Raw genomic sequence first — 22,162 nt, 5'->3', positions numbered from 1 at the left:
CTTGATGCAACCCAATTTTTACCACCTTACCAACCTTTGAAGTGTTAGTGTTGGCTTTTAAAATTGCTATTGCTGGTGAAGTACAGAAAAAAATAAAATAAATTGAATGTCACTATCTTCCACTGAAATGATGTGAACCACCTGATCTGGTATATTGATTAGTCAAGAATGATGTATTATGACTTAATTCAAGGTCATCCTCAGCTACATAAGATGAGATAGTGTCTCAAATAAACAAAATCACACAACAACAAAAAAACTTGAAGCAACACTTTCTTCGCACTGGTTTAGAAATATGGTTAATTCTGAGAATATGAAAAATTCCTATATTAGTTTAAATGAAGTGTTTGGCCTATTCATTAGAGAGAAAATTATTTATTTTTGATATTATTTGCCTTCAAGAGTATTGATATTTTCTTGACATTTTGATGAAGATTTTTGTACCATAAATTAAAGTGTCTAGAAGACCCCAGTAATCACTATAGTTTGTAAATGTTGTTGTTGTTGTTTTTGTGTGTGTGTGACGGATTGTATGATGAAAAACAAAGCATTAATATCATGTTTATGTGAGGCAATTTTTGTTATTCGATTTCAGTTGACCTAGGAGTGCTTGGATGCTGTTTCTGCATCCTCCAATACATTCAGTTCACCTTTCTGTAATCTCTAGAGCCAACCCTCCTAAGCTGCAGCTTGGGACCCATGTGGGGTTGTAGAACTGAATGTGGGTGTCACAAAAAAATAGTAACAAGAAAAGGTTTTAGAATATGCAACAACCGGCATTGATTTGAAGTCAAATGAGAATGAATCTAAGTTCTTTCTCTCAGTGCTTTCTATTACCCTGCACAGCTTCACTTCAGCCGTCGTCCTAGACACACAACATGAGCGCTTTGGCCTGTGGGACTGTCACAGCATGCAGCATCTCTGAACATATGCAAAGCTTTCTTCTCACAAAGAAATACAATAGTTTAATTACAAAAAGGAAAACTTTAAATATTTCCCTACCATCATCCCTCAGTATGCTAGTGTCAAATTAGTATGTCTTTGGATTATGTTGTATTAGAATGCTTGATTTTAAAAATTGCTGTGTGAATTCCTGACCTGTTTCATTAAAAAAAAAAAAAAAAAACATGAAGTGAATTTTTGGCTTGTGATTAGGGACAGAATTTTCAATGGTTTCAGAAATGATACCAAACATATTTCTGCTATTTTCAAATACTCATGTGAAATGGCATTGTCAGAAATGCTGATTATAAAATCAAAGTACCTGCCAGGCAATAGTGGCACACACCTTTAATTCCAGAACTCAGAGAAAGGGGCAGGTGGATCTCTTAAGTTTGAGGCCACCCTGGTCTACAAAGCAAGTTCCAGAATAGCCATGGCCAAACAGAGAAACCCTGTCTCAAAAAAACCCAACAAATTAATAAATAAACACATTAATAAATAAAATCAGAGTATCTACCAACTCTAAATATCTCTATGTCATCAAGTAGACAGTGAAGACTTAATGTTCATGTAAAACAGACAAGAATATCTGTCTCAGTAGTACACATGTTTACTTTCATCTTTAGTAAATGATAAAATATAAAACTGCGCCGGGCGGTGGTGGTGGTGCACGCCTTTAATCCCAGCACTCGGGAGGCAGAGCCAGGCAGATCTCTGTGAGTTTGAGGCCAGCCTGGGCTACAGAGCAAGAGCCAGGAAAGGCACAAAGCTACACAGAGAAACCCTGTCTTAAAAAAAAACAAAACAAAACAAAAAAAACAAAAAAAACAAAAAAACCCCCCAAAAAACCCCAACCAAGCCAAAAAAAAAAAACCTGCTTTAAAATCAATTCTTCTTATGTTTCATTATTAGAAAATGCTTGATTTATGTACCTATTTTATATTTCTCTATATGCCCAGAGTTCCATGAAAATTACTTGAGTGGAAAGGGGTCAAAAGTGCAAGAAGCTTAAGAAATCTTGCTCTAGACTACTGAAATCAGTAAATCTCTTGAATACTTTACAAAATGCAGCCTGGTTGTTTATTACTCCCAAGTTATTATTGTCCTAAATTCATATCTATTCATTTCTTACCCACTTGTGTTACTAAACACTTTGGAGAGTCCATGGGAGTCGCCACATGTTACCAGGGAATCCAAGTGTCCTCTAGTGGGTCTTTGTCCTGTTAGTAAAAGAACTTGAGAACAGACTCAAACAACAGCTCCAGGACAATTTTATTACAATTTAAAAGCAAAGCTCAGGGGGCAAGCTGTAAATCCTGACAGCTGCCAGGAGGAAGGGGTTCAGAGAAAGAGAAAAGGCCATGCTGAGTTAAGCTGGCATGGAGGTCAGCCACATGGTGGGCAGTCAGGGGATCTTGGCAAGGAGGAGACATCGAAAAGAGGAAAGATTTGGAGAAAGAGAGAAGCCCAAAGCATTTGGGGAAAGCATCCTTAGGAAAACGACAGAAAGAAAAAAGGGAAAATAATTCAGAAAAATGGACAGACTTACAAGGTTGTCTGGGTGGGGATTCTGGGAAGGAATAGCACATTATTTTGTTTAAAAGATCATTAACCCTCCTGTCTGTGTAGCCTGGCTCAAGGAGGTTTTGCCCTCCTGAGGGTTGGCCCCTTGGCTGGGAGATTGGTCAGCTCTTAAGGAGGAAGACCATTCCATATCTCCACACAGAGGTAGATTCCTTTCTGTACTATACCACTATGTCAGTCCTAAGTCAGTTTTTCATGTAATCAGTGATGGCCCATTTCCAGGATGCATCTCCAGAGTGTACCACTGTGGATCTTCCCCGTCCAGACTCACATTCTGTATCTTCATGGCCACTCAGCAAAGTGACCACAAAAACCTCATGCATTCAGCTGGGTCACTTTATGTTATTTTATGTTGCCATTCTAAAATAAAAAAACATATTCATGGCGCTTCTCCTATTTATAAATTTCCAGTGGCTGGAAACACCTGTAAGAGTAGGGCCATCATGTTACAGTCACCTAGAGGTGACTTCTCTTTTTCCTTTGAGACTCACTGGTGGGAGAAACATTGTCACCAGTGGCAGGATTTCTCATTCTTTAGGGGGATATGTCTCTTATCACACGAAAGTATGAGACTTATTTGCTTTTGCAGATACTGTGAGGGATAATAAGAATATAAAGTACTTGGATTATATAATCCTGGGCCATCTCTTGGGGTAGTGTTTGCAGTAAGCAGTCCTGAAGACTAGGACTCAGTAACACCAACCCTGAGACCACACACTGGCTAATGTGAATTCCGCAGGTCTGCATTCTCGAACCTAGCCTACACAAAAAGGACTTCATCATTACCCTCTATGTCCACTACGATGCATTTGGTGAGAGGATCTGGCACCAGCAGCATGTGACACTCAGCCGCTGTCTTTGCTGTGGATTATAAGGTCCTTTGTTCTAATCCAGTAGACTTGGATCTTCTGCCAACATCATGATATAGTAACAAGTGGAGTGAGACCAAATAACTTCCTCTCCATGTATAGGTGGAATAAGACCACTGCAGATGTATCTTCCCTCTATTGTATTTTCCATTAATTTTATCTGATATGCTTCTATTATTCTTTTGAACATGTAATTTGAATTTAAAGTACATTAATTATATCAAGAAAGGAAATCCAAGCTTCCAATGTATATATGTACACATATGCATATTTACTCAATAAAATGCCCAAGAGTTTGAATTTGAAATGTTCTCTAATTTTGACATTACCTTAGGTTCATTAAGTAAATTAAATACACTCCCCAATTTTAATACCAATTAATTCATCTTCTAAGTTGGCAGTATGTTAATAAATAGAAAATGTGATTATTAGTTCACTTAGGTAGAATTAAATAAACATTTCATAATGTTAAAAGAGCATTAAGTGAAATGAAGCTAACCTATTTCATACCAAGCTCAGGTCATCTTAAAGTAATTAATTATGTGATAAGTTAAAGGTTTTTAATTTTTTTTAGGTACCATTTTAGGAGAGAGTTTTCTCTCAATAGTAAATACTCTATCCATGAGTGATAAATAATAAGCCTGACTTCTTGAGCTAGTTTGAAAAATTTTAACCAGGCTAGCTTGTTTCTTCTAGTAGTCACCTATTCTCAAATGTTTCACCTTAAAAGAATATTTATTTCTCTGAGACTTGATGTCATAAGCCATAGGCCCAAAGTCAAGTTCTGTAACTTTTGGCAAGTTACTTCAGTTCAGAAAGTGGCATTTCCCTAATCTCTAATCAGAGTGATAACAACATATTCAATACTTCTCTCCCAGGGATGCAGTGAAAGTTAAAACTATGAAATATGAAACTTGAAACATGATTTTCTAAGGTTCCTACAGTCTAATTACTACTACTGTACATAATCAATGAAGAATCAAAAAATTTTAATTGACTTCCATAAAACTATGAGATTGATTCTCTTGAATCACTCAGATTTAACAGTTATAAAGCAACTGTTGATGCCTGCTGTTTATTCCTTAATATCATTATTATTAAGAAATGTACATTAATTAGAAGTTGTAGAGTTAAAGTGAGTAATATCAATTAAGTCATTATTGTATCAAAGTTTGTGCCCTGAGTTTTATATATGATGTTTATCGGTCAGCTGAGACAAAACCTTATGAGATGTGGGTAAGCCTGTGTTTACTAATGCAGAAAATGAATTCATGGTTAAGTGATATTCGTTGGGTGACACACATCTGTGTGTCATGTCTTGGTTTTATCTACTGCAGGACATCTTGAGTAGATGTTTGAGCCTCCCTTTCACAATATGCAGTGATAATGTCCTTTATCCTGAAGCTTGGACCATACTAATAACTAATACCGTTGCTCCTAGAAAAGAATATTTATTCATTCCATGTTAATATAATAGATAAAGGAACTCCTAAATCAGAGAAAATCATCACCAGAAACTCTACCACTGTTACTAAGAATTAAACTAAAATTCAAATAAAATGTAGAACTGAAAATAATTTCCAAATATGTATGAGGATGGAAGAGGCAGCTATTGAAGCCAAGGTATTCCTATTTCTAATCATGTGGCATTCAAATACTGTGGTATAGGGACAAGGGGAAGAAAGCATATTCTGTGTTTCTCTTCTAAGCCGGGGTTCCCAGGGAGCATTGCGACATACAATATAAAAACCAGGACTCTTTGTACCCTGTTGTATTTCTCAATGAAAGACAATTTGGGCTGTACCAGCTTTCCAAAAATATCACATGTGTTGGTGTGCTGAGAGTCCTTAAGCTGAAATTAGGATCAGATTTAAAAAAAAATAGAATTGGTTTTATAACTATCATATGCACTTTGAAATTTAGTTAAAAATATAGCATAATTTGTAATACTTTAAAGGAATTGGAAGGCTGGGAGCTGAGCTTTGTGATAAGTATGGACTTAAAGGACATGGAGGAAATGAATAAATTTGGCACAAGAAAATGTCCTAAAACGTCAAGTTTTCCTTTTTCTTTTCCTAATGATGTAATTATGATCATTAACTTGTTTTCTTTAAAAGTTAGACCAGAATTTATTACCCTTGTTAGTTTTTCTCTGTTAAGAAAACAATTAACCTTAACATTCACTCCATTATTGAAACTCATATAAATGTTTCCTTTAAAAATGTATTTAGTAATTGTGTCTGAACTGATTTTATACTGTTGCAAACAAAGCTAACACCCAGATAGTAAAAATAAACTCTGTAATATTTTCATCAACATTTATAGCCAGTTTAAATGTCAACAAAAGTCCCAGAAGGTTTAGATACTTTTTTTTTTTTTACCACATATCAAATTTATTTATTTCACTACAGTGACTTCAAAATAAAGGACTATTGTTTGGCACCCCTTGAATGTAATCTTACACTAAAGATCAACAGTTCTTAAAATGACTTCATTTGGTGTTTTGAATCTCTGCCACCAAATTTTAACAGTAGAGATACAAACGTATAAGTTTAACCCCATGTTTCCTTTTCCCAAAGTAGAGGGCCATCTTAAAACAGCTTTTTTAAGGCAACAGTAATGTTTCTAGAAGGACAAGCCTTCAGCAACAAGATGATACAATAACTCAACAATAACTTTAGCAAATGTTCTCTTCATGTGACTCTGACCATTTTGGGAGGTCAAGTTAAAAATGTGGGTGCTAGAATCCATTTTCTTATTTTTTTTTTCAGGCTAAGGGGTCCTGGGCAAGCTACCCCCTCATGTCTGAATTTACTCAGCCTCAGTGATCATAACCACCTGAAGTCAGGGTTGTTTATGACTGGAGGGAATGCTTGGAAAATGCCTATAGAATCAACACTCCATAGTTATTACTGAACATGACAATCTGCATTAAACTAACGCAGTCTTCTCATATTGATTCTTAACTTACCCGCTGGTAGAAGCAGTACTATTTTCATAGGTAGGACAGACTCTTAAGTGGCATGTTCGTGGCCTGTGTCATCAGAGAGGAAAGATTATACTTAATTGTAATTTGGTAACAGTTACTACTTATCTGGATTGTGTTAAACTAAAATGTTTTTCTGCAACTAAAATCTTTCTCACAAATACCATTTGGATCCATCTGGTGTAGATCTGTCTTTAAAAATGCCAAGAACAGTAATACTAGTCTGGGACATAATAAGGGCAATAAATATGAATTAAAAATAATTGAATTCATGGAATCATTGAACAATGGAATAAACTACAGTTTTGTAACTAGTTAAATTAGTCATAAACATATTTGTAAAATACAGCTAGCTATCAATATGATTGTCATAATTTGCTTTTTGTTGCTATGATAAAAACACCATGACCAAAAGCAACTTTGGGAGAAAAGGGTTTATTTGGTTTACACATCTGGATCATAGTACATCATGAAGGGAAGTCAGGGCAGGAACTCAAGGCAGGAATAACCTGGACATAGGAAGTAAAGCAGAGGCTGTGAAGAAAGACTGTTAATTGGCATGTTCCACATGGCTCGCTCAGTTTGCCTTCTAAAACCCAGGCCCTTCTGCCCAGAGATGGGACTGCTCACAGTGGGCTGAGCCCTCACACATCAATCAAGGTAGTGCCCTATGGGCTTGGTACAGCTCAATCTGATGGGGGCATTTTCTCAATTGAGAATCTCTCTTCCTAGATGAGACTAGCTGTGTCAAGCTGACAAAAACTAACCAGGACTGTTTCTTGCTGATGCCTCATTTAATAGAAGCAAAGGCTTCCTGCCTTATATTAGATGATTTTAATTCAAATTCAAACTAAATATGGCCTGTCTAATCTTTTGAATTTCAGTATTGATATTTATTCCATGGTAAGCAATTCTACCAGACATTCATTAAGTGCTCATCCCCAGCACTAAAAAGTTTTGACTGTATTTGTACCTACTGGAATTGAGAAAGAGGTTTGAAATGTGATGACTCTTTCATTTTGGAAATGCAGGGGTGACCTTATTCAAATTATTTCTGTGGCTGTGCTCTTAAGTACTGTCTGCATGGTTTAGATTGGAACAGAGCACTTTATATTCTGGGAATTCTCTTGAGTCCTCTCTTCCTGTGACCAAGGAAACAGATTGTAATGCTTGATTTCCCAGCAGCTACCCTTCTCCCTAACATGCTTCAGCTATCAAAACAACAGTATTTTTGTTTTCCAGTCTGATGTCAGGCACAGCACTTGTTCATCTGTTTGCTCAAACAAACTTTTGGTGCTGAGGATGCAGTAAGTCAGAGGGAAGCACGGCCTCTGCTCTCTTGTAGTTTACAATCTGAACCCTCAAATGAGAGAGACAAGAGCAAGGGAAGTTACTACGATATATAGTGCTGTAGTTTGAATGAGAATGGCTTCCAGGGGCTTCAAATACTTGACTGCTCAGTCCCCAGTTGGTAGAACTGTTCGGGAAAGATCAGGAGGTGTGGCCTTATTGGAGGAGGTATGCCAGTGGGGGCAGGCTTTAAGTTATCAAAAGACTTGCACCTTTCCCAGTGTGCCCTCTCTCTACTTCCTCTTTATGGATGGTGAAGTGTGCTCTTAGCTGTTTCTGGCCTCATGCCTTTACTCTATCATCAGTGAAACCATAAGCCCAATTAAATGCTTTCTTTTACAAGTTGCCTTGGTCATGGTGTTTTTCACAGCAATAGAAAGGTAACTAATACATAGGGAAAGAGGAAAAGCAGTCAGTCACTGGGTGTGCTAGGGTATACCTTTAATCTTAGCACTCAGGAAACAGAGGCAAGTTGATAGCTCTGAATTCAGAGCCAACTAGAAATAAATAATAAGACCCATAGTGGAAAAAAAAGAAAGAAAGAAAGAAAGGAAAAACAAAAGCAGTAAAAGGCATGGACAAGAAACATGCAGTAGAAGAGGAGAGAATGGAAGGAGAGCAATGTGTCATGGTTGACAAGATGGTCCAATGAATACCCAACAGAGCTGAGTGTGAAGCCATGCAACATTCCCAAGAAATACATTTTACAACTCTTGATGAGAGAGCCCACAGAACATGGTGATGTGTTCAATGATCAGCAGGGAGGTCAGCCTGTCTGAAATAAAATGAGGGAGAAGGAGAACATGAAGAGGTTGGAGGAGAGCAGAATGCTACAGCATTGAATGTTTGTAGGTTAATTTAAGAAATAATCTTTGGCTTTGATTCTAAATAAGAAAAGTGATTAGAGTTTTTAAGAAAGAAGTGATAGAAACTGGCTTACCTAAGGTCCAGTACTAGCACCCAGACAGAAGGAAGCAAGGACAGTCTAGGGAAATTGCTTTAGGTGAGAAATGTGTTGTTTTACACTAAGACAACAGGCAGAAGTGATGAGCCCTGTTTGGCTTCCAGGTAGAATTTAAAGATAGAGCTGTTTGTTGATGGATGTGGGAGTCTCTGCAAACATCATGGCCAACAGAGTGTTGACCCACATGAAGAAAGATTGAAGTCTGGTTCAACACAACTCAGTAGCCAGTGTTGGTTCAAACTTCAAGAGTCTGACACAAGGGCAGTTTATTTGAGGCCTTTTAAGCACAGCACAGTTTTGGAAAAATGTTTCCTGGTGATAATTAACTCAATTCTGTGAGTACAGCAAAGCTTAAGACATCATTGCATTGAAATTCCTTTCAAAGTACATGTGGCCTTTTCTGTAAAGATGGGTTCTATTAGCTGAGAAACAATGTTCAATAGGAAGGTGTAGGGAGGAAGACTGAGGTAAACATAAGAGTATGAGGGAGCCAGGTGTGTCTTGGCAATAGCGATAGCACAGAGGTCATTAAGCTGCTAACCACATCTGTTCCCAACGTTCTGGGCTGATAAAAAGGTTAAACATCTCTTCCTTTGAAGAGACAACATCCCCATGTTTAACATTCCTGGTTTCCTTAGTGCTTATCTGTAAGCATGAGGGCTTTGTGCCCTCCGGATGGATTTGATACAGGATGGGGGGAGAAGAGGGGGTGAAGAATGAAGTTTGGGGTTGCCATGGGAAAAAGGAGGGTTGGTTTTTCATGAGCTGTGTTAGAGAGGTCTGTGAGATGAGCAGGCTTGAAGGAATGGCCAATTTTGCACATTTTAAGTTTGTCTATGTGGTATCTAAAATGGGGTAGTTAAACATGTTCAGTCTGAAGTTTCTAAAAGAAGCTTTGGGCAAAGATATAAACTTCAGTTTAGTGTATAGACAATATTCAAACTATCAAACTGGATGGGATTACCAAAAAAAAGTATTTATGAGTATCTATGAATAATAAGGGAGTTTGACAACAGAACCTCAGGGAACTCAGGGAGATGAGAATGGGCAAGCGTGCTCAAAGATGTAGGAGGGAAACATGGAGAGATTTATGTCTTGAATGCCAAATAAAAAAGCTATTTTCAGGTCTATGAAATGATCAACTTTGTAACATGTTGTTGACAAAACAAGCAGAGGAACTGATTAATATGTGAAGCATTGTGGTAGTAAGAGATGATCTCAGTGTAATTTCAGTGGAGGGTGGAGTGAGTCAGATGGAGTTCATCCACTGGACAATGGTCAGACCAAATATACTCTGTCCTTTCTATAAAGCATAGAAGAGACAAGGGAGTAACTGGAAGAGAAAACGGGATCATGAGACACATTCCTGTTTATGTAAAAGAAGCGATGGTATTTTTGTTTTATTGATGGAAAAGATCATCAAGGAAAGAAAAGAAACCAATGATTTAAGGAAGAGATGAGTGGGAACTAAAGAGAGATGGGAGAATGGCCAAGGACTCCTTGATTAACTGATAACGTGATCAGGTCTGGTACACAAAGGAAAGTTGTCCTTTCCTAGGGCTGTAGCTAGTTGAGGAGGGAAAGGGCATATGGGTGAAGTTGGAAGTAGAATAGGGATGGGGCTAGAAAGGTGGGTGTAGGGTGGGAGCTTTTAACTGCCTTCTTTCTTTGTTTTTCAGTGAAATGAGTCAAAGTTATTAGCTGAGTTATAGGAGAGAGGTGATGGAGGTTACGGAGAAAGGTGTGAAATGATTGATTCAGGAAAGTAGGAGAAAATGCACAAGGGTCACTGTGATGATTGTGATTGCCAAGCAATGTTAAGGACCTGCTTGAGGCTCATGAGCATGCATTTTTAGTGAGTCTAGGTAACGTGTATGTGAGTTCTTCTGAAGTCAGGTTCAGGCAGAAGATGGCATTGCATGTAATTGGGAATGTGGTTTAAGTAAGCATTTATGGGAAAGGTACAGAAACACAAGTGAACTTAGGATACATGGAAGGAAATGCACGACATCATTACAAAGAGCTTGCACAGAATGTGTCCTGAGTAGAGACAGGAGAACACTGAGGTAAATAAGTGGATGGATTCTAGATATCAGAGGTGGGAGGATTGCTGGCCTTGGGTGAGTGGTGATCAAAGGATTGGATGGTAAAACAGATCTTGAAGGAAAGGCCTCATCTTCTGAAATGGCAAGAACTAGACCTTGGAGAGAGTACACAAGGTAAAGAAAAACACTTATCAGCAGAGAAGAATTCTGGAATCAAAGGATTTTGATATGTTTACCTATGAGTAAGTGGGAAAGCACGGAGGTGAAGTGAAGTTAAACTCTTCCAACAATGGGGAATGAGAGCTAGGGACACAGGCTGCACATAGTAGAAGGCTTGTGAACAAGGAGGGAGAGTTTGAAGATAGGATAGAATAAGGAGCAAGGATAGTAAGTAGGAATGTGGGCAAATAAGCATTCCTAGCTCCGGCAGCATCAGGAACGCTGTGTCTTCAGGCTTCAGCTAGAACAAGGTTTAGAGGACTGTTTGGGGAAGACATTTAGCATAGAGAGATGCTACTGGTCAGGGCACTTGTGTGTGAAAGGGCTTGGGATAAAGCTTCAGGAGTGGGACTTGGTAAGAGAGAGAATCAGAAAAAGACTGCACAGAGGCAGACAGGAACTGTTTGTTTAGCCTAGTGACTGGCTCCAGCAGAGGGAAATGGAGTGACAGTTTTACTCCAGGTAGGTTCTGAACAAACAGTGGAAGAGAGGATGGAGGAGGAGTTGGGGAGTCTAACCAGGGCTTGCTTGTAGATCTCTATAGAGTTCCATCTTGATCTCTGCTGTTGGATGTTAGTACATGGATCAAAACATGTACTAACCATGATTCTTGTGGAGCTACAACCAGATGCAGGAGGGGCATGAGGAGAGGTAAAGCTGCCATTCCTGTCCATCATCATCTCTCCTTGGTTATTTCCTTTGTGCCCTTAGCAGCCATCTGGCCTTTTAGCAGCTGAGATTTTGCCCACTCAGATTCTACTTTCTTATTCTTTAGAGAATATTTCCACCCTTCTGAAGAAGTTTTCTCTCTCCCTCCTCTCTCTACTTCTTTCCTCTCCAAAGGTGGTCCATTGCTAGCCATTTTGTTTCCCAGAACAAGAAACAGAAAATAAAAAGATAATCTTGTTTTTAATGCTAACCACTTCAAGTTGTGGTGAACCAGTTCCTAGAAATTAAAGAAATGTATATATTAAAGATAATTTGGCGGTTTCATATTAGGAAATAGCCATCACACTGATAATGAGCATGATCCAGAGCCACGTATCTATGTGTGTGTGTGTGTGTGTGTGTGTGTGTGTGTGTGTGTGTGTGTGTGTGTGTGTGTAATTCTATTTAATCTCAAAAATCAAGGTGATAATTTGGTTTCCTAGATGACAATGTATGTAACATGATGGCTTGTTGTAGGTCATGTGTGTTATGTGTGGGATAGTGAAAAGAATGGCAAAGACACTGTTCCCTTTCAGTTTCCTCCATCGGAAATGGAAGGTCTTCAAGGATAGAATGAGAGCCCAAAGCTCAGAGAAGCAAGAGGCCCTAAGGAAACACCTTGGATAATAAGGGTGTGCACATGCCTGTGTGTGTGCACACACACCCTAAGGAAGTTCTTTGTATAGAGGTCCTAGGTTGTGCCTGGTTTGAAACAAATCTTTGAACCTTAGTGGATGTGCAGAGTCATTGGTGGGCTGAATGAATGATGTTTCTGCCCTGGGGGAAAAGGCTTGTTAGATAATTTATAGCATAACATTTCCTTTAAGAAATAAGGGAAAGTGTATACTTGTGCCAATGGAGACTGAGGAGGAAAGCAAGAAGAAAAAGAAGCATATTATCAGGGAGCTGGGAATGAAGTTGCCCATCCAAGACAGCAAGGAGTTTCTCAAATTATGTGTTATTCAAGTTCCTTAGAACTAGCCATTCAGATACTAAGCACACATCTCTTTCCCTTTTTCTTTTTCCTTCCTTCCATCCTTCCTTCCTTCCTTCCTTCCTTCCTTCCTTCCTTTCTTCCTTCCTTCCTTCCTTTCTTTCTTTTTTTTTTTTTTTTTTTCCGAAACAGGGTTTCTCTGTGTAGTTTTGGTGCCTGTGCTGGATCTCACTCTGTAAACCAGGCTGGCCTTGAACTCACAGAGATCCACCTGGCTCTGCCTCCTGAGTGTTGGTATTAAAGGCGTGCGCTACCACCACCGCCTGGCTCTTTTTCTTTTTCAAACAGTTGTACTTTTAGTGAGACTTTCATGTTTATACAAAAGGCGTTAGAGTCTTATTAACAAATTTCATCACTGCTAAAATTTTATATTTCATTTTTATTGTTATTATTTTTTATCTTATGTGTCTGAGTGTTTGTCTGCATATATCTGTGTACCATGTACATGGCTGGTGCCTGTAAGGGCAGAAGAAGGTATTGGATCCCATGGAGCTACAAATGGTTGTGAGCCACCATGTAGATTTTAAGAATCAAACTGGGGTCCTCTGGGAGAGCAGTGTTCTTAATCACTGAGCCATCTCTTCACCCCACACTGTTAAAATTTTGGAAATATGCAGAAAAGAATATAAGTGCCTCACAATGGGAACAGGAAACCTTAGCAACACAGGAAGATCAAGAGATTGATGAAGACAAGTTCTGGAATATACCAATGCAAATATGGGTAAAGTGAAGCTTGTGGGGAGAGGCTAGCACTGACTTACATGAATCAGGTCACAATGACTAATAAACTAAAACTTACACATTAGAAGTTACTGTTAGTATGCAATATACTGTTAAATGACCTAGGAATTTATGCATGACATGTGTCCAATTAATATTCAGTAAATACATGATTGAGTGAACACTGGATATTGGACCAATTGCTTAACTCATTCTGAGTAGTAAATTAGATAGCTATGGAGTGGGAATCAATAATACCTTTTGATATCAAATGCTATTGACTTTTATTACATGCCAACTACATACTCATTACTGTACTGTACACAGTACAAATTGTTCACAACATCCTGCTCTACTTTAAAGAAAGGATGGCCAGGCCTCTAATGCATCACCTATAACCCCTCACGCTGTAATCACTTTCACTTGGGAGAACAAATCCTGACTGTGGTGGTTGAGGACAGATAGTGCACTCATTCTAGAATTACTGATGTACAGATTCCGGACAAATGCTAACATACTTGCCTCTGAATTTTGCTAAAAATATTTTTAATAAATATACTCATTTCCAGACATCTTGTCATTCTGCTGTATGTGGTAAAACTTCCCACCAATAGGAAGGGTCTAGGCAGATACACGGTCTGTTATTATCAACTGTGAAAAATTCTCTTCAGAAAATTCAGGTTTTTAACTCCCTCCTTTTAAATACTTCGCTCGATATATTAAAAGTTAGTGACACAAATATGAAAGGTTATTTAATGGATTATGTCTATAAAAAGGTACAATGGAACATGTAGACAAAAGACCAAGAAAGGCTAAATGTTAGGGAATGAGGAAGGATCAAATGCTGGTAATGGACATGAGTTGTGAAGGAAGACAAATAGCTAATTGTTTTCTAGTATCAGCTCTGTCATGGCTTTTTCATTTTTGGTGTAGAACAAGTGAATACAATATATTCAACAGTGAATGCATAAAATTTAAGTGAAGCTCTACAGCTTCCATTCTGAATGCTTGCTCTACTTGTATGATCCTTGAGTTGTATAGTCTTTGGGACTGGTTAGATTTGGTGTGTGGTGTCTTTATTTGCAAGTTTTTCAAATAACGCAGTTTATAAAATTAAAAAAAAAAGTGGAGAAGCATGTTGTCATTGATTACCATCTGTCCTTTGAACCATAGTACTTTATTACTGTAAGAAACCTAAGCGATCAGCCACTGTAACATCATCCTTTCATTTTTACTTTTAAATGAAAACCAGCTAAGTTTAGTATTCATTTGATACCACAGAATTCTGTAATCCACTTTAATATTCTTTTTTATCACACTGACACATTTGAGCCATGTAATTCTAAAAGCTTAGGAAATAATTTTCAGAGTCTGAGCTATTTCTTACTAATTAGAATTGCAAATAAGAATGAGGGAAAGCGGAGTTCTACGGAGTAGAGTAGGATTACACCAGGGAGGGGCAGGCTGAGTGTGGTTTCTCACCACCAGTCACCAGTTAGTTCATATCTTATGGATTTAATTTCAAGATTAGATGAATTAACGCAATTGTGTGCTTAATTATAGGAAAAAGCTAGAGTAAGCTTTGGCTATTATTTAAATACTGAGTCCACTTTAAGTCAAATAGTTAAACCTCTTTAAAATATGGCAATTATAAGTAGATAAAGTAGTTTTCCTTTGAGATTTATGTGAATATCTTATTTTAACACTTACTAAGTTATTCACTAAATAATCTATCGATAATTAATTTCTCATAAAATTAATTTAACCACAGGAGTAAGACTATGTGAAAATATCAAAGAAATGAAGTGAGTTCAAATTTTCAGAGTCAAGCATCAGAACTCTGAACTATTGAGTAGGTGACTACTGATGGAACCAGGCTTCTCTCATACACTAACTTCCAGAGTTCCAGACTTCCAAAGTTGGAATTCAAATAGTTTAAAAAAATAAATCTTTGTATAAAGAAATACTTTTATTAGTAAACATAAATTGGGAATAGGAAATGCCCAACTCAACTCATCATAATGGAAACTAGCATTGCAGCTTTGAGAGAGCTTCGTTATCACAGATAAGGCACCATTCCCATAGTTGGGGAGCATGGGAGCCAAGTTTCTCCATTATTGTCCTGCAGAGGCAGGCAGATCTCTGAGTTCGAGGCCATCCTTGTTTACAGAGTGAGTTCCAGGACAGTCAGGGCTATACAGAAAAACCCTGTCTCAAAAAACAAAAAAAGAAAAAGAAGTGACCATTTCTTCTGAACTTTCCCTTGAACTCATATATTTTAATCGCTTCCCACCAAAATTTATATTTACTATAGTTAAAGAAATTATATAAATTAGTTGAGCTTTTCTGATATGTAAAAGTCAGAGTAGTAGGCCTGTAGGATTAGCAAAGTAGATTATCCAGAGATATGGAAATGAAATTATTGATGTCTATGTAGTAGTTAGTTGATTTTTATTACTTAAGCACCACATTTATAGGCTACCAGGGGATAGAAACTATGCTATATTGTCTTCTTGTTTAGAACTCCCATCAAATTTCTATTAAAAAGTAGGCAGCAGTTTGCTTGATATTGGGTTTTCATTGTGCCCCATTCACTACTTCTCTTCCTGACTTCATGAGCTTTTTGTCTGTGGACTGCTTTTATATGCTTATATGAAATGGTGGATGAAACCTCAAGAAGAATAGATGGTAATAATTTTTTTTTTTTTACAGAGCCATTGAGTGCTAGTTACATTTCTGACACACACAGAAAAGCAATAGACTAGTTCATTTTGAAACGATCAACAGTATATTTAGGCATTTTAAATGATATATAGAAATAGCATTATTCCAAAACTGTAGTATCAAAACTGACAGCTCTCTTGGTGATCAAAGGGCTGCAGAACCCAATGACTTAAAATAAGACCTTGGTGAATATTCATTGATGGTTTCAAAAACTCAGTTCATTTTACTTTATCAACATTGACATACATGAAACCATTATCAAAGATTTATCTTGAGAACACTGCTTCATTGTGCCTGTTCAATGTGATTGACAGATGCTCAAACTGTTGCTAGAAATAAATCTATACTTGACGCAGTAAAACTGACAGGTGAATAAGTAACTGCTGAAGTGCGTCTACACCTTGATGTGGTGTGTTCAAGTCATGTTACAATCTTATAAGTGTATGTTCAACAAGAATCTCGTCGATATCACCACTAGGTTCACGCACACTGATCAGTCACCATGCTAGTGTCTGCTTCTTTTTATTTTTTACATTTAAACTTGTAGTTCTCCTCACAAATATTAAGACTATCCTGTTTCCCTGACTCCAGCATCCTAAGACTTAGTCTCTTGCCTGGTGGACCGGGCCATTGGGATTAAGAATGGACTGTTATTGCCCTTGTTAGGATTTAGTGCTACAGTATCTCCTAATGCCTTTGTGTTTAGAACATTTTTTCTTTGTACATTTAGAATATCACTTAACCATTCATACGAGTATTCTTGTATAATAAATTATATAGCAGCAGAAGAGATGGCTCAGTGGTTAAGAACACTTGCTGCTCTTTTAGAGGACAAATGCTCAGTTCCATGTCAGGTAGCGCTCAACTGCCTGTAACTCCAGGTCCAGGGAACCTGATGCTCTCTTCCAGCCTCTGGGGCCACCCATACACGTGGTGCACATATAGTCAGACACACAAACATACACACAACATTTAAAAAAAAATCTCTAAGATAAAGTATATAAAATAAGTACTTCTTGAACATGTGTTGATATGTCATTTTTAACATTCCATTATCAAAATTAATTATTCTCAGCCTCAGATTATTTTTGAAATATTATTTTGTAGCCTGCTTGGTTTGCATGATTTACATAAAAACAATGTTTCAGTTTATGTGTGGAAAACTTATTTGTTGTCAATTGCCTCAATTACTCATTGAAGGTAACCTTGGAGGGCACCAGAGTGTGTTGATGTGACATAAAGAGTGAAAATAAAGCAACTTCTCCTTGGGCTTACTTTAAACAAGAGCAAGCCCGGGTTTGAATTCTCTCCGCTCCGCCTTGCCTTCTGTCTGTAGTTGTGGTTGCTGGCATATCTGCCATCTCTCTGCTGTGTGTGTCTGTTCTCTCTGTCCCTGTGGCCTGATTGATATGTCTGGAACCTGCCATGCCCCTCCCTAACCGAAGGCTTTCTTCCGTGTTTGTTGAACACCACAGAAAACGTGCTGTGAGAAAGGGAGGAGGGGCTCTGTATAGAAGTCTTTACCAGAGCTTTACAAGGCAAGTAGTTGTTTTACTGACTCCAGCTGACCCCGGATAGCACTCACCACTGAGAACAGAAGTCACTAAGCTACAGTCACACGTTGTGTGCAACATTTCCGGTAGATATTTGTTTTGAGATGGCTTTCATCGTGTTGGCTGCCTTCAGCAAATGATTACCACAACATGCATACATACATTATAATGGGTCAGAGGCATGGAAGAGTACATAATCTAAATTTTTAAAGCTCTACTGGGGTTATAAAAGCTGTTTGCATAGGAAATCCAAGGCATAATAACATTGATTACATTGTTTTCTTAAAGGCAGGTTCAACTTAAATGGGATGACTACAGCAGGTGAAGTACATAGTCATAACTGATCTCCAAACTTGTTATTAATTTGACTACAAAGTCCAGCAAAAGTTTAGTCTTTTGGCGGTCAAGAAATATTTTCATAAAAGTGTATCACTGAAGTAAATATTATGATATTATTATCCTAAGGCAATTGGGAAATGGACACTGAAATTTGACCTCACATGCCATCTGCCCAGCTGTTACTTTCCTTTTGATTTTCTGGCTAAGCGGCACTACAGTGTCCAGTGACGACTGATCCAGCTTTGAGGATGAAGGAACTAGCGTTTGTCCAGCAATGTGTGGATCAACAGGCAGCTCAAGGGACCCTAACCCCTGCATCTTTCCCTTACCAAAACAATGGATATGAAGCCTGTAACTGGTGGCCTTACACTTTTATATTTATCATCCTGTTGTTCAGAAGAGCGTCTCTTATGTCAGACGCTTCCATTGTCATTGTTTCAGATGTGACAAGAGACTTTGCAGTCAGAGGGTGGAGAGGCCAGTGAGCTGCCCAAAGCCACAGTGCTGGTGTGCAGGAGTGTCGTGACAGACGACAACCTTGCTTTAACCCCAGCAACATCTTAATACTTTTGAAATTAACCATAATCTAAAAAAAAGGAAATAAAAGTAAGGAAATAGAAAAAAAGAGAAAAGCTTAATAGTTGCCCACAAATGAAAAACTCTGTCCTTTCAAACACACAGACAGAAAGACTTCCTGTCCTTTCCTATGATCTCAGTAACAGCTGGTACTTTCAATCATTATTTGGAAATTCCTTTTATTGTGTATTCATCTCTTTTCTTTCAGATTTGCTGCAGTACAGTATCTCTTCCCCCCTACACACACACACACACACACACACACACACACTGGTGTACTCATGATTTTAACTCATTGTTTAGTCCACTATTTTCAAGTTTAAGTGGTATTAGATTTATGTTTTAAATATTTACTTTTAGTTCTTTATATTAAAAATTTAAGGATTTTTTTAAAGCTAGAGTTTGTTAGCATCTTGAGTCATTAGTATCTCTTTAAAAGGAACCATCGTATTGATAAAGTATAATTACTTTCTACTTATCAACTCTAGGGAGCAGGGCTCATAACAAAATCAGTGTGAAAGCACTTAGCACAGTGCTGTGCTGAGATGAAAAAGGAACACAAAATGTCCTCAATAAATTATTGGCATGCTTACAGTATGTATATATGCATGCTCACAGGTATTGTGATTATGGTGTCATTAAAAACGAAACTCACAAAACAAAGGAAGAAGTAGGAAGGGTTGGAAATTTGGTTCCTTAATTCAGACAGAGGTTGAATCTATTCCATTTCCTGGTAACTAGCAAAAAAGACAAACACTGAATTATGCTTCTCTTTCAAAATTAAAGGACAGTAAGAAGAAGCAGGGAGACTTCTGTTCTCATTTCAGAGAACAGCAATAGTTAACTGAGAGAATGGGCTGTGCACACAAAGCCATGAATGTTGCTCAGATGGATGTCCATATCCACCTTACGTAAAAACCAAATGTGAAGTGAGTGTTATCCCATAATGCAGTGAAGCCCTTTCTGCAGGGAATAGAGATAACATGTTCCAGACGCAAAGGTTTTTAATGATCTCACTATGTGTCTATACTGATATCTGGGGAATGAATCTTGAATGTCTCAAGTAAATTGTCCCAGAAAATTCTTTGTTTCAGCTAAACTCAATAAGCATGTGTTAAGAGTTCTAGTAAACACAGAAACTGATGTTTTATGTTTTGATGTGGAAAGAACAATTAGTCCTCAAACATGTGAATGAACCCCCGTTGGGAAAGTTCTAGGGCTTGTCTTGTGTTTCCACCCAAACATGAAGGCTGTCCAGTCTCTGGGCCTCTCTCCTTCCTGGTCCTTGAGCAATGTGAAACATATTTTTCAAAAGTGAAAAATCCTGTGAAATGTGGCCAGTGTTACCAGGTGTCAATGATGCACTACAGTATCATTAAGGTGCCTGTGGGAAGTTTGATCTTCAGGACAATGATCCACAGGACCTACCAGCAAAATAACAGTGGTGAATGTATTCTCAATAAATTACCTGAGTTGTATGATTAAGTGGAATTTATCACTGTGCACTCTGATAACCTCGATGCTACTTCATCTTCACAAGATAAAACAGTTAAATCAATTAATATTAAGTAGCCATTTCTTATGTTACTTATTTATTTGTGTGTGTGTGTGTGTGTGCGCGCGTGTGTGCATGGGCGCACAAGCACAAGTGTGCCACAGCAGACCCGAGGAGGTCAGAAGACAGTTCTCAGGCGTCTCTTCTTCTAGCACATAGAACCCAGTGATTAAATTCAGGTTGTCAAGTTTGGTGGTAGGCACTTTAACTCACCAAGTCATGGCCATGTGCTAAGTCACTGTTTATGACAACATGTATTGAACAAATGCTGTTTCTGACTAATTCTATTTTTAGTTAAAGTTCCAATGCTAAGAGATCAGTGTAAGGGCTTTTTAGCATGTATTTGCTATAGTTTAAAAAATTAAGAACTTGTGGTGAGAAATCTTCCCCCATTTTATCTCAGCTGGTAATGCCATTTAAAAAGGGTAGAGGGAGGGGAAGCTGCAGTTGGGATGTTTTGCATGACAGAAGAATAAATAAAAATTTCAAAAGAAAAAAAGTTTAAATTTGTTTTAACCTGTAATAAAGATAGGCATCAAGTTTTTCTTTAAAGAAAACATTAAAGTTAAAGTTATCAAAAGGAAAATTCTAGTGCAGTACAAGTGATTACCAAAAAGATCTTGTGTATGTATATATATGTGTGTGTGTGTGCACACTTGTGTGGTATATGTACATATGTGTGGAGGCCACAGTTCTACATCAGTTGTCTTCCTTTGTTGATGTCCCCCTTACTTTTTGAGACTGGGTCTATCACAGAACCTCATTGATTTCACTAGGTGACTGGCCTATGAACTCCGGGGAGCCTCCTTTGTCCACCGTGTCTCCCCAGCAGTGGATTACAGGTACACTCAGCTTCTTACATGGATGCTCAGGCTATGAATGAAGGATCTCATACTTGCATGACCATCTCTCTAGTCTGAAGATCCTATTTTTAAACCAAAAGAGACAGAATTTCAGGAGAGCAAGCAAAGTGAAGTGATACCTCATTTCTCTGGTCTTCGAAAGAAGTTCACAGAGTGGAGCATCACAGAAAGTCGCACAGAGAGATCTGTGAGTTAATACACCAATCACTGGCCTCGAGTAAGAAGCTTACTGAATTATGTGACCTCATGCTTTAGAGAAGAGATGTCTTTAGCAGAGCAAGTCTTTGTTTCATTAGTAGACCTAAAACATCTGGAAAAAATATCTTCAAACCCCAAAGCTCTAATCCTATTTAGACAAAACCCTGGCATACAAAATCTTCTCACTATAATGTCTATTATCTTTTTACTTCAAATACATCAGTTTTCAATATTTACAAAAAATAATCCTTACCAAAACAATCTCTTTATGCTGTCTTTCATTCATTCATCCATCAGTATTTATCAGAGTGACTGGGTCTCAGGCCTGGGGTTACATTGGTGGCACCTTACAGTGCTAGATAAAGTCAAAGGTCCTTCCAAGCTCTCAGGTTCTGTATGTAGCCTTAGGTGGAGTGAGAGGTCAGAATTAAGCAAAAGGATAGAAGTGACAATTTCCAAATAAAGATGTACTCAAATGTGATCCCACCCCCAGCGATGTATCCAATTGTGTCACATCCGCTGAGCAAGTTCTTTCCCACTTATCGACTCCTTGAGCCTTCTCTTTTAAACAGAGCATATTGATAATCATCTCAATGTATTATGTTTGAAAAATATGTTGCTAGGGCATCTAGACATCTCCCGATTATTGGGGAACTAGATGTTTAATTTTTTTTTTTTTTTTTTGGTTTTTCGAGACAGGGTTTCTCTGTGTAGCTTTGCTTGGTACTCACTTGGTAGCCCAGGCTGGCCTCGAACTCACAGAGATCCGCCTGGCTCTGCCTCCCGAGTGCTGGGATTAAAGGCGTGCGCCACCACCGCCTGGCACTAGATGTTTAATTTTTAAACACTTATTTAAATATTACTTATTTATTAAATGCAAAGGGATGCATGTGGAGCCCAGGTGAAGCCGAAGCTCATTGGTGAGTAAGCCTAGCTGAGTCAATAGAGCTTCAGGTTGCATGAGAAACCCTGT

General features: G+C 38.1%; 1 protein-coding gene across 50 annotated transcripts in view; it reads left to right on the top strand.

Moving 5' to 3' along the window:
- The window catches only part of Ank2 (ankyrin 2), a 596,871-nt gene that overhangs the window by 404,563 nt on the left and 170,146 nt on the right, over positions 1-22,162 (top strand). The window lies entirely within an intron of this gene.

Source organism: Peromyscus californicus, unplaced genomic scaffold (assembly GCF_007827085.1).
Source record: "Peromyscus californicus insignis strain IS unplaced genomic scaffold, ASM782708v3 Scaffold_9__1_contigs__length_137607984, whole genome shotgun sequence".
Lineage (NCBI taxonomy): Eukaryota > Metazoa > Chordata > Mammalia > Rodentia > Cricetidae > Peromyscus > Peromyscus californicus.
This window is presented reverse-complemented; position numbering and strand designations above follow the sequence as displayed.